The sequence below is a fragment of the Dermacentor variabilis genome, chromosome 8 (genome assembly GCF_050947875.1).
Source record: "Dermacentor variabilis isolate Ectoservices chromosome 8, ASM5094787v1, whole genome shotgun sequence".
Classification (NCBI taxonomy): domain Eukaryota; kingdom Metazoa; phylum Arthropoda; class Arachnida; order Ixodida; family Ixodidae; genus Dermacentor; species Dermacentor variabilis.
In genome coordinates this window covers 43,726,876-43,738,815 of record NC_134575.1, presented here as the reverse complement: position 1 = coordinate 43,738,815, position 11,940 = coordinate 43,726,876, and the positions used below count along the sequence as shown (strand labels likewise).

The window sequence follows — 11,940 nt, the reverse complement described above, 5'->3', positions numbered from 1 at the left end:
CAAAATAGAAACAAACTCACCTCGGTCGCGGCTTTTCCCGCCTTGCCGGCCACGCATCCTGTCGATTCTGTGCTGCAAGCTCGGCTAGGGACAAACGGAGCAAACGGTTTTCTTCCCCGTAGTACCTAAACGACGAGAAATCTTGAGCACCAAAAGTCCCCACATTTCCCTCTCGCAGCTACTGCTCCTGGCGCGTGCGCAGAAACAGCGGTGAAATCCATTTTCGATGTGCTCGTTGGTTGCACGATCGAGGCGACGAGCACATCGAAATTGGATTTCACCGCTCTTTCTGCGCACGCGCGAGGAGCAGCAGTTGCGAGAGAGAAATGTGGGGACTTTTAGTGCTCAAAATTTCCCTACGCCTAGGTACTACAGGGAAGAAAGTTGTTAGCTCTGTTTGTCCCTAGGCGAGCTTGCAGCACAGAATGGCAGATGCGTGGTTGACAAGACGAAAAAGCCGCGTCCGAGGTGAGTTTGTTGCTATTTTGTTGCGACGGTAGCATATTAAATTTTGTAGTCGCAGGGGATACGTTTGGAAGTGAGGTGTCTTCTCGGATGACTTTAGTTGCAAAGTATTACGTCGTGCCGATGCATTGTTCATTAGTGTCGTTGATCAAGGTCAGCATACCACACACTTAGGGGAATCGCGGGAACGGAAACAGTTTACGAATTCAACTGCCGTGCCGATGCATCAGTTCTTATTGTAACTGAGCATACAACACATCAGGAGTTTCGCGGGAATGGAAATTTTGTACTCTGTATGTGTAAGTACTAAAACTTCCGTCGCTATGCAATCTTAGCCGCAGATCGTTGTGAGAGCTGTACAGCCACACTGGCCAAACACTACGCCCTGCGGATGAATACGCAACAAATTTATGCTAAAGAAAAGTGGCCGTCATGCAATTTCATAGCAGTAGACCGTTGTGAAAGCTGTACAGTAACACTGATATTGGTTACGTGGTGCAGATTTGTAGCGTTTCTGAGGTGCTTGTGCGCAAGGGTAATTAATAATCCCGGCTGTTACGATGTCTAGCTCATATACGGGGCGCTCTATGTGGGCGAAACAAGGGCTCAGATCGCTACAACCGCGTGCGAAATAGCTCTGAAGGCCTGTACACTTGTTCGGCGTCTCCGTACTTGTACTGCGACAGGAGACGTGGCGGAAGGTGCGCACGTATCCTCTGACTGGCCGCTTTCCACTCTTGGTTCACCTCGCCGCAATACACTGCGCATGCTTGATTGCGCGACACTGGTGCCTTGCGGCGAAGCTGACTTTAAGTAAACGGCATTATGCAAGGCTCGAGCCATCTTGTCCGTCACTGCGGATAGAAAACGCATACACGTTCAAGCTATTTGAGCTGCATCATTTTGTCGATGTTTACCCCTCTTTACTAAATGAAGAGGATAACGTACGCCTGTGTGGGTGACTTAAAAGATTAATAAAAAGCCTGGTAACATATGTGCAGTCAGTGAAAAAACACTATTAATGCAGGCCTCCACGCTCCTGTAAAAAAAAAAAGAAAGAAAAAAGATGCAATTCAGTGGTGACCCTCTGGAGGTGGATCCGCTTCTATGTAAGCACAGCCGGCTCATTAGTCACAAAGTAGGAGCTGAAGAGAACTTTTTAATGCTCATGACACGACACTGACAGCAATTAATTTGTGGTCAGCCAGTGACAAACACATTGCACCAAAGAGTGGGACTTCGTCTTAATCCGCAATGCTTACGTGGCGAACAGGAGAGCAAAAGGTGAAAGAATGTTTTCATACAAGGCAAGTCATCCATGTAGTGGAATTGCATTTATCGTTGGTGTAGTGTTGATTCACTTTCTGAAGTCTAACCTTTAATGCAGCTTAGTTTCCGTTGGTGCAAGTGCTTCTACTGGAAACATCCAAAATATGATATATCAAATCAGGTTGCCGTCTTGTAATTTTTGAAATTTTCCTCTGGTCTTAAGTCTTTTCTGAATCTGGAAAAGCTGGCTGATTGTACATTTAATCTCGAGATAGTTCACACACTTCCAGCAGCACAGGTTACCACACTTTGTTGAGTGCAGATGAGCACTGCAAATTCTATCATTTTGATGAGGCACCGATCTAATGCCGCTCACTCTTGCCACAATGCTTTCTGAACTTGTACTTGTTTCTTCCACCTTCCATTTGCAGCACCAGGGCTAAGGCACAACAGCAATAACATTTCTAGCAGAAAATGCTTGCTCCTTGGCATCTGACCTCCCCATTCATTTGCTACTTACTTCAAATTTTTTTTTTATGTGATGCTCCTGCCTTCACATACTGTCAGGCTGTTCTCCTTCACGCATTTCCTTGTACTCTTTCTGTCCGCTTCTTGCTCGACATACCGTGCATGCCTTCAGTCATGTCCAATTGATCGATGCAGTCTTGTCCTTTTCTCTTTCTCCTCCAGAACCTGCAACTTTCGACAACCTAGCATTATTTTGCTCCTTTTTGTCATAGTGCCTGGCTATCTGTTGCTGATGCCACACATTCACTTTGCAATGGTTTATTAGACCACATACATAAATTAATAGCTGTATAAAACCTTGACCCTCCAGCACTTGCACAACATTCATGCAGAAGTGGAAACAAAGATTACACTTAATTCCTCACCACATGTTACTATGTCTGCATCAAAGGTTGATATTAGCAACATGTGTGCAGTGTCGTTGCCCATGCTTCCTGGATAGGAAAGCCAGTTATTCCAGTTCACAAGGCTAGAACAACTGCGAAGTGATTTAGCTATCTGCTTGTGCTGCAGAAACCACATCTTTTTGCCTGCTGCATTCCTTTGTGATGTATTGAACGTGTCTGCTTCCGTTTCCCCTGCTATTTTTACAGCGAAGCTGTATATGGCTAGGTTCTGACCATGACTAATAGTGCATACATCGACAGGGTGTGTAGAAAAAAGTTGAGTCTACAAAATTGAATCCACAGTAGCCTGCTGTGCGCCAGCAGTGCTCAGTGGCTCCGGAGTGGATGGCAGAATAATAACACGTGATTGTGTACCCACCAATGTCTATGCCTCGTTTTCTTGTGAAGTCGACATCGCTCTAGCGACGTTATCAGCAGTTTTACTTTGGTCCTGCTATGGCCAGGACGCGTCTAGTCTGTACTGAAGAAGAACAATGTGCATGTTTAGAGCACCGGTGTGAGCAACAGTGTGAAGGCAATGGGCAGCTGCTATAGCCAGACCTGTCTTGTCTGCAGATCGGTAATGTCGGATAGCTGCTCTGTGACCCATGAAGAACAGTGTGCCCGTGAGGATCACCTTTGCAAACAGAAGCGGGAGTGGGCACGAAAGCATCGGCGACCAATTGCAGTATATCACAGTGACCACAAAGCAATGGTTACCATGGTGACAAAGTAAATAGAAAATCAAAGATTACGAAGTTGTGTGTATGTTTCTTTATTTAATCAATATAGCAATTAACCATATATAACTCAATATACTTGTCAACAAGTACAGCTTCAGCTGGTCTTCCATCTTCACATAATGGAAGGGCTCTGAATTGTATTTTTTTGATCATTTGTCATCAAACTTGTGCATTTTCATTTTGTAATGCTACAGCCTGTTTCTTCCATTACTGTTTTCTCTGCTTTCGCCTATTCTGCAGCAGTTGCTGGTATTGTCTCTTGCCTAGGTGTTGGTCTGCATTACATGCTAGAGATGCCATAGACAGTTTAATCACAGGGTGTTCAATGTAAGAGAAGGTCAAAATTACTGGTGTTTCTCATTTTTTAAGCACTTTTTTGAACTCTTGTGTGATAAAATCTCGCTTTGTTGATAAACAAGTGATTATCTTTGACAAGTTGTTTCCAATGACAAAATTTTTTCTGCGTCGAAAGTTCACACATTTGCCAACAAGGTGCACACATGACTCAAAGAATTTTGAAACTTTATAGGTCTTGCTTCATGCTTTGCCACTTGGTTTGACATTTTATTCCCATTTTTGATCTCATTAACCTGGCTGCTGTGCGGGAATACCGAACTTGCTACTTAGTACTCAGCCCGAAACAATGCTTTAACACCACTGTGTTGTCTACTTGCCTCACCATGCCACTGTGTGGTTTTGATCAGAATTTTCCATCATAAGTACACTGTTACAAACTTGAACATGACAAGTACGTTACCCTGTATGCAAGCAATGCACTGTTTAAAGCCGAGCTAAATACTTCACCAGAAGAACTGCTTTCACCTCCAGTCCATTCTTTTTAGTCTGTTGTCTAAACATCCTGCCAAATACTGTCATTGCTATTGTGTCCTGCCGCAAATGTTCATTGTCAGTAGACCTTAATTGTTTTGTCTGCTAGCGCAAGTAATATGCCTGAAAAAGTACTATGGTGGTGTCCTGTCCTCTTAAGGATGACCAATTTTCCTGGAAACCATAGTAGCCAGAAGAATGGCATTTAAAATGTGCATCACCAAGGTCCTGCAGAAGAGCAGAGCTCAGTGTTTGAGCCTTGACATCACTCCATAGAATACCTGCACATTATTTGTGCTCAATTAACCTTGCTGCAAGACTTTTTCCAAGGGCAAGGCCTAGAATGTTGGTCAATTTTTGATGCTCGGACCTAGTTTGATGTGATTTTCTGTGACATTTTTCTCTATTCCTTTCTTGGTTATTTTGGATAGTGGCCTTCTTAGGAGCTATTGCTTCATTAACCGTTTCCTAGGAAAGAAAATCTTGGATGCCTTTATACCACACTAGTGCGCATCATCTGTACGGACACAAAGCGCTCCATGAGCAGAGGTCTGTCTGCGGCAGCTGCTGTGAATTGCGCCCACGCATCACCCATGTGCTGCTCTTGTGGTCTTCCAATTAGTAATGCAGTCGTGCCACACTTCGCTTTGTTTGCGAAAGTGCCACACGAGACAGATTGTCCATGCTAGTCAATATATTGCGAAATGGAAACATGTATAGAGCTGCACTCAAATTTCACATTAGGCAGTAGGCGAAATATTTTGTAAAAATACCAATTATATAAATACCATCCAATGAAACCAATCAATATGTACTGAACCAAACTTGTCGCCTAATCGCACTGCAGGGAACCCCTGATCATTCTAAGTTACACCAAAGGCTTGTCATATTTAAATTGTCTCTTGTGCACGCAGTGCATGAATGGGATATCATTGAAAAATATGTGAATGCCTAAGGGAGTGTAATCAGGACTGGCACTTTTTTTCACTTTAACTGTCAGTTCCCTATATGTTGCTTCGATATAGGGAGGTTATGATCTAATAGAAACAGTTGGAAGACTGTTCTGTCCACATTGTCACTTCCATATATATTTTGTTTTGCACTGTGCATTCGTTTAAGACCCATCAACTAGCCCAAATTAATTTACATATCTCATAAAAGCAAGTGCACTGCAGTTGGAGCTTTGGAAATAGGCCTGTGTTTAAAACAGATTCGAGTGGTCGACACATGAAGTGGGCTCATTCATGTGAGTATCCATGTATGGCAGAAGATTTGTGATTTCGAGCTTCTCAATTAGTTTAGAGTGTCAAAGAAGCTCAAATGCTTTTCTGTCTGCAATACAGGAATATAACATCAATCTGGCCAGGTTTATCAAGAATGCTAGCAAATGCTTGCATGTATAAACCCGTGATCCAACTTCCAATAAATCGTTGAAAGTACCAGTTGTGTGTGTCTCTTCTCTCGTCTGTCTTGTCTTGTCTGCGCTAAGCACTATAAAAATGTTGTACCAACAATGTTAAAAGTCCACCCTTGCAATGTAAAGTTTCTTTCTTTTTTCAAAAATACTCCACACTTCTCTGAAATGTGAACATATTTGTTATTCAATAATCAATAGGTCAGTTTCGTCAAATATCCATATTTAATTCTATCCAGAAATATCAGAATATGAAAACCCCTACTACATATGGGCCTTGAGTGGAGCAGTATGGCCTTAAATGCGTGTAACCAATGCTACTTACAGGGAACACAAGAGGTGAGTCTGGGGTTTTATGTGCAAAACCACGACATGATTATGAGACACACCATAGTGGGGGACTCCGGATTAATTTTGACCACCTGGAATTCTTCAATGTGCACTCAATGCATGGTAAACAGGTGTTCTTGCATTTCTTCCCCGTGGAAATGCAGCTGCTGCAGCCGGAATTTGATTCCGCGCCCTTGCGATTAGCAGCACACAATGCCAAAGGCATTATGGCGGGTTTTGAAACTCGAGAGGTGGAAGAGAAACCGCGGAAAGCTTTAGAAGAGATGTTTTTTAGATTGTTTGACACATGTAATGCCAGTCAAACCAGGCTTCTAGCCAACTGATAAGTTAGTAAATGAGAGTGACTGAAAGGTGATAGTATCTGCCGCACCAAGATGACATCAGGAACACGTTCACATTGTCCAAGACAGTTTTTGTAACTTCGGGACCTCCTTCTGTACTAATGATGAATGATGAAATAAAATTTAGGTATTCTGCATAAATTGTGTAATTATTAGGTATTAAACATCACCATTGCTAGATGTCACAGAGGCACCACTCCCGAGGTTTTGAGCCACCTCTAGTAGAACGAACAAGTGATCTTTTTTCATGAAGTGGATTGGCTTCCCACATGACATCATTAAGAATACACAAAGCAAGCCTCCTCATTAACCCATTAGGGACCGGTTTCTTTTTTTTCTTGCTATGTTGAAATAAATCTAATATATTAACTTACCTTTGTACTAATAATTCACTTGCAAAAAATTATTACTCTTGCCTAATTAGATTTTGAAATATAGCCCGTGACCATATGGTCACACTGGGCCCTTACGCTACAGCAAAATACGCGAATTGAAAAACATTTATTTTAAGCTATGAAACATCACAAAAAGCATACGTTGTGAATAGTTGAGCACTTATTTAGTGCGATATGGTTTAAATCATGGAATACACATGCGTCGTCATACTTTGTGCATTACTTGTGAACACGAGAGTACCTGTCTGCAGATGACATTGGTTCTACGCCATGAATGGTGCTTACGATCGTTACTACAGAATTACCCATCCAGCGGACAGCAATTATCCAATTGTCGCTCAGCACGGGCTCTTCGTGCCCGCGAGGTTGGCGCTTGACGAATTGTGGTCGAGCGATAGGGCACTCTCTGGGAACACAGTTCTGCTTCACTGTGCCCGGTGCCTTCGTAGCCCTGTGCCTTGAGATGCCTGAGTAGTGGCATGCCTGTGAATAAATTATCCAAATAGAAAAAGAAAGGAAGGTCGTGCGTCTCTGCTGCGAGTTCATTCACCACTTGAAGAAGTGGCGCCGCTGCTTTTCCGAAGTTCTTTTCATATTTTTCAGATGTTCCGGGATCCCCTGCTTGCCTTGATACACTTTGAAGTGTACAAGGTATCCGTTCTTGGCATTTAGGCACCATACTTTATGCCCGAAGTGGATAGGCTTTCCGCGTATAAACTGTTTACAGCCATGACGACCATAATACTCAATCATACTTTCGTCATAGCTCATGTGACGCACAGGTTGAAAGTGCTCCAGAAACCTTGCTTTCAATAGTGCCATCAATAGTGCCATCGCATTATCTGTACGAAACGATTTCTTCGCATAGCTTTGTAGGCCACCGTGTTGCTCATATCCAAGCCGCTGTCCCAGTGGCACTTTTTCCCTGGCAAACGGTTTTAGCCGGATAAAACGAGCACTCCAAGAAAACCTAATTCTTCTTTGGTAACCTCCAGATCGGGCATACTTAAAAATAACGCATACTTTCTTGTTTGTTCGTCTAGCAGCCCCACGACGGCTTCGTCAAAAAAGATTTCGAACAACTCAACAGGTGAAAAGTCCCTGTAAGCAGCAAAGTTTGGGTAGGGAAATATGCCAAGGCTTTTCTGGAGATCACTGTTTGTCCACTTAGAAGCAGTGACTAATTTCGCAGGAATGGCCGCATCAACTACAGCAGAAGAAACTTCTCATGTTCCGTCACCTAGCCCGCCTGGGTCGTCATCGTCCGAGTTGGATCCACCAATGCGGCGTCCTTCAGAGAAAACAGTTTCAGTGCCGGCTCATAGCTGCTGCCCGATTAGATTGTCAATGAGCCCGCCTGAGTCTTCATCGGCCGACTCTTCATCCAAATAGGTGCTAGAGTCTCGCGGTCGATATAAATCACTGACGCGTCGTCTTTGAGTATCTTCGCTATTTATTCCAACATCAACCTATTCAGACAATAAAATAAGAAATAACTACTGTGGGAACATGCCAGCAGCCGTGCAAGAGATGAGAATGCAGTTTTAAAAAAAATAGGAAGTTAGGTAGCCTAAAGGCCCAGCGTGACCATATGGCAACGCGCAAGATAACACGCTCGTTCATGGATAAATCAAACGTTAATCTTTCACAAATGCTCATCGTAGCTCACATTTTCAAAGAGCAATATGGAGGTAAGGATATCCGACTATTGCTCAAACAAGTAGTAAAAAAAAAACATTATCCCTTGTAGTGATGCATGGCGACGCTACTCGCACAGCAACAGTTTTTCCCGCCCTTGCGAGGGGCTCCCACAAAACGACGGGCACCTGCTGCCACTTGGTATCCATAAAGGGAACCCTAATCTGTCAAACGGCATGTCAAACGCGATTTTGGTGCCGTTTTGCTAATCTTAATTAATTGAAATCCACTGTGCAGACTAACGTGACCATATGGTCACGCTGGTCTTTAATGGGTTACGCTTATTTTTAGTAGGATATGAAGGCATAGTAATTGATGTACCTGTAAAAGTAAACACACTAATGTAAGACATGTAGATGTTTCTTGAGTCCAGTGGTAGACTTGCCTGAGATAGCAGATTGTCTGCCACTGTTGTCTACACACAACTATCGACTAAAAAAGTTTACGGACCACGGGATCTCAGAAAACGCTAAATATCCGAGCAGCCTTTAAAAGTAGCCAGTAAAACCGTACATCACAATGTTCGCATATACTAGTAGAGGCTGGAAATGGGAATACCAGGCTTCGTTTTGAGGCTGCGGAGATATTCAGCTTTCTGTGAGATCCCTTCATTCGTTAACTTTTTGGGTCGATAGTACATTTGTATGTGTGTGGCAGGGAAGGTATGAATTAGAGAGTTTCTCCAAAAAAACAGGGCTTTGCTATAGATGTGGCAGGCTGTAGATGTGCAGGCAAAGAGCGAAAAAGAATGCAATAATGTTTAACAATAGCACAGTTACGACAGCAACCAAAGCAAAGCAGCAGAGGGGTACATATGGTGGCAGAAACTTGCACTGTACCTATTGCACTTATATTCTTGTACTGCAGGTGAGTGCAGAGAGTAAGTTACCGCGACTGCACACTGTACAAAACATGTAACAAACATGTAACATGTAACAAAACAGCTCTATGTAAACTTCGTTTTGAGGCCATCATCACCACAATAACAAAAAAAAAGCTGCATCTCTAAGTGACACAGGGACACACTAGGTTCAAGTAAACTGCAAGTAGCCAACACTACTGTCACTGTACAATGTCGTGTCCAATGAGGCAGGACATAGCCAAGGCCACATAGAATAAAAGTGACATTGGAGAGGAAAGGCTTTAGAGGAGGGTAATTTTTAACCACTTGCAGCTCTTTATATAGCATGGTGACATGAAGCTTTTTTGAGTAACCATTCGAGAAGAGATACTGTGTACGTGTAGGTAACACACAACTAAAATAGTTTCAGGGACCCTTTGGGTGATAAGGTTAACATTTAGTCTTTTTTTCTTTATGCACCGACAAGGTTCTGTTACACATGTACAGTTTTTCCGTGAACATTTTTTTCCCTTATCAATTTGGGTTGTACCTGTTTTTTCACCAATAAACTTCCAGTTGTGAATAGGTGCTCATGTGTGTTCCTTACTTTCCTTGTATGATTTTGTTCTGTTTTCTTTAACTTCAGTCTTTCCTCAGCGGCAATGCTGATGTCATTGTTATTGATTTCTAGTGCTTTAAGCTAATATGGCCAGTCCTACACAATAGAGAAAGAGCGAAATAAATGCACAAGATATGCATGCTGTGATGTGAAGTGATTGCTTACGATGGGGCAGGGTGGACACCTTAGGGAATGATGGCTGGAACAATGTAATAATTATTTTCTTTTTCACACTTTCTCATTGGTCTCAGCAGCATTCTGCTTACATTATCATCAGCAGGTCTACCAGTAAATGATAAACAAATTCTGACATTATACCAGCTAATAACTGCCTTGCTCAAGATGGACAACTGAGCCATTTCATGATAGGTGTGTTTGAAAACTTGCATCAATACTGACTGAACGAAATGCTATTTTGCTTCAGCTACCTAGAAAGAACTAGCATTAGTGGGGTTGATCTCTTGATATGTCTTATGCTAAACGAATGGAGGTGCATTTGCCCATTTAGAATGAGAATAGTGGAAATTAATGGGACATTGAAAAGACACTTCAACATTCCGACAGTTGTTACAATTATGAAGGGCATGACAGTTCCCGTAGCATTACTGTTCTGCTTACCATTTAAAGGTTACCAGCTTACTGCTGTGGTTTGGACATTAAACTCTACATTCGACCTCACATTGTGTGTTCTTGTACCTGCCTTGAACCTCATCCTTTCCGTGCATACGAGGTGTGTTGAAAAAGAAACCGAACTTTTGCTATAACAGCTTTGCTGCTTATGGTACAACATCTTAAGTGCTGTCCCCTTCAAAGTAGTCCCCTCTACTGACAATGCACTCTTCCCATCTTTTCTTCCATTTTTGGAAAGCCTCCTGGAATGCAATTTCTGGAATGGCATGCAGGTCTGTTCTCGCATTGTCCTGGATCTCCTCTACGATTTGGAAAGGGTCTAGGTCCGGAGAATATGGTGGGTGGGGCACAAAAGGAGTGTGGTGTTTTGCTAAGTAGCTGTGAACAAGGAGCGACATGTGAGCCAGGGCATTGTCATGATGCAACATTCAAGCCTGATTTTCCCACAATTCAGGCCTCTTACTGCACACAAAATCTCTCAAACATGCTAGGGTTCCCTGGCAAACTTCTTTGTTTACCATCTAACCATGTGGCACAAATTCCTGATGGGCAATGCCTTTGCAGTCAAAAAACACAACCAACATCACCTTCATTTTTGACCGACTCATGCGTGCTTTTTTTGGATGAGGAGAACCTTTGGCCACCCACTGCGACGACTGCACTTTCGTTTCAACATTGTAGGCATAAGCCCATGTCTCATCGCCTCTTATGATGTTCTTAAGAAAGTTTTCATCGTCATTGGCAGCGGCAAGCATTTCCTGGCTGCTTTCAACATGGGTCTGCTTCTGTGCACCAGACAACAAACGTGGCACAAATTTTGCACTGACACTACGCATCCCAAGTTTGTCACTCAAAATTTTATGACATGATCCTATGCTGATACCCACTTCATCAGCGACTTCTCGAACAGTCAAACAACCATTTCCATGAATCACAGTTCGAACTCTCTCGATGTGGTCATCATCTGTGGATGTGGAAGGTTGTCCAGGCTTGGGATCGTCACCGACCAACATTCTTCCCTCTTCAAAATGCTTGAACCAATCATAGCACTGCGTGCGACTCATAGTCCTCCCCGTATGCTTGGCTAAGCAACTGAAATGTCTCTGTGAAAGTTTTCCCAAGTTTGTAGCAGAACTTCACGCACACACACACACTGTTCTTTCAATTCCTTCATTGTCACTTTGGCACCAATCCTAAGAGCAGCTTGTTCATGTGCTCACTTCAGCGGCTGTAGCTCGCCAACTAACGGTCAGAGCGAAATGCGGCAAATGGCAGTTTGTTGTCTAAACCTGCCGCTACATGCGCTCAGTAGCCGCAGCGCGCTCCCTCTGCTGATTGGCATGCTATTTCAAAAGTTTGGTTTCTTTTTGAACCCACCTCGTATATATTACTGCACACACACACGAAAACCTTGAGTCATAAGTGAGCACTG

At 43.1% G+C, this 11,940-nt stretch overlaps 1 long non-coding RNA gene across 1 annotated transcript; it reads left to right on the top strand.

Annotated features, from left to right (window-relative positions):
• The first annotated feature begins 373 nt into the window (after positions 1-373).
• On the top strand, positions 374-5,658 carry LOC142590162 (uncharacterized). Its single transcript, XR_012830051.1, has 2 exons — positions 374-468; positions 3,225-5,658. It is a non-coding gene; the product is annotated as an uncharacterized LOC142590162 (long non-coding RNA).
• Positions 5,659-11,940: the final 6,282 nt, after the last annotated feature.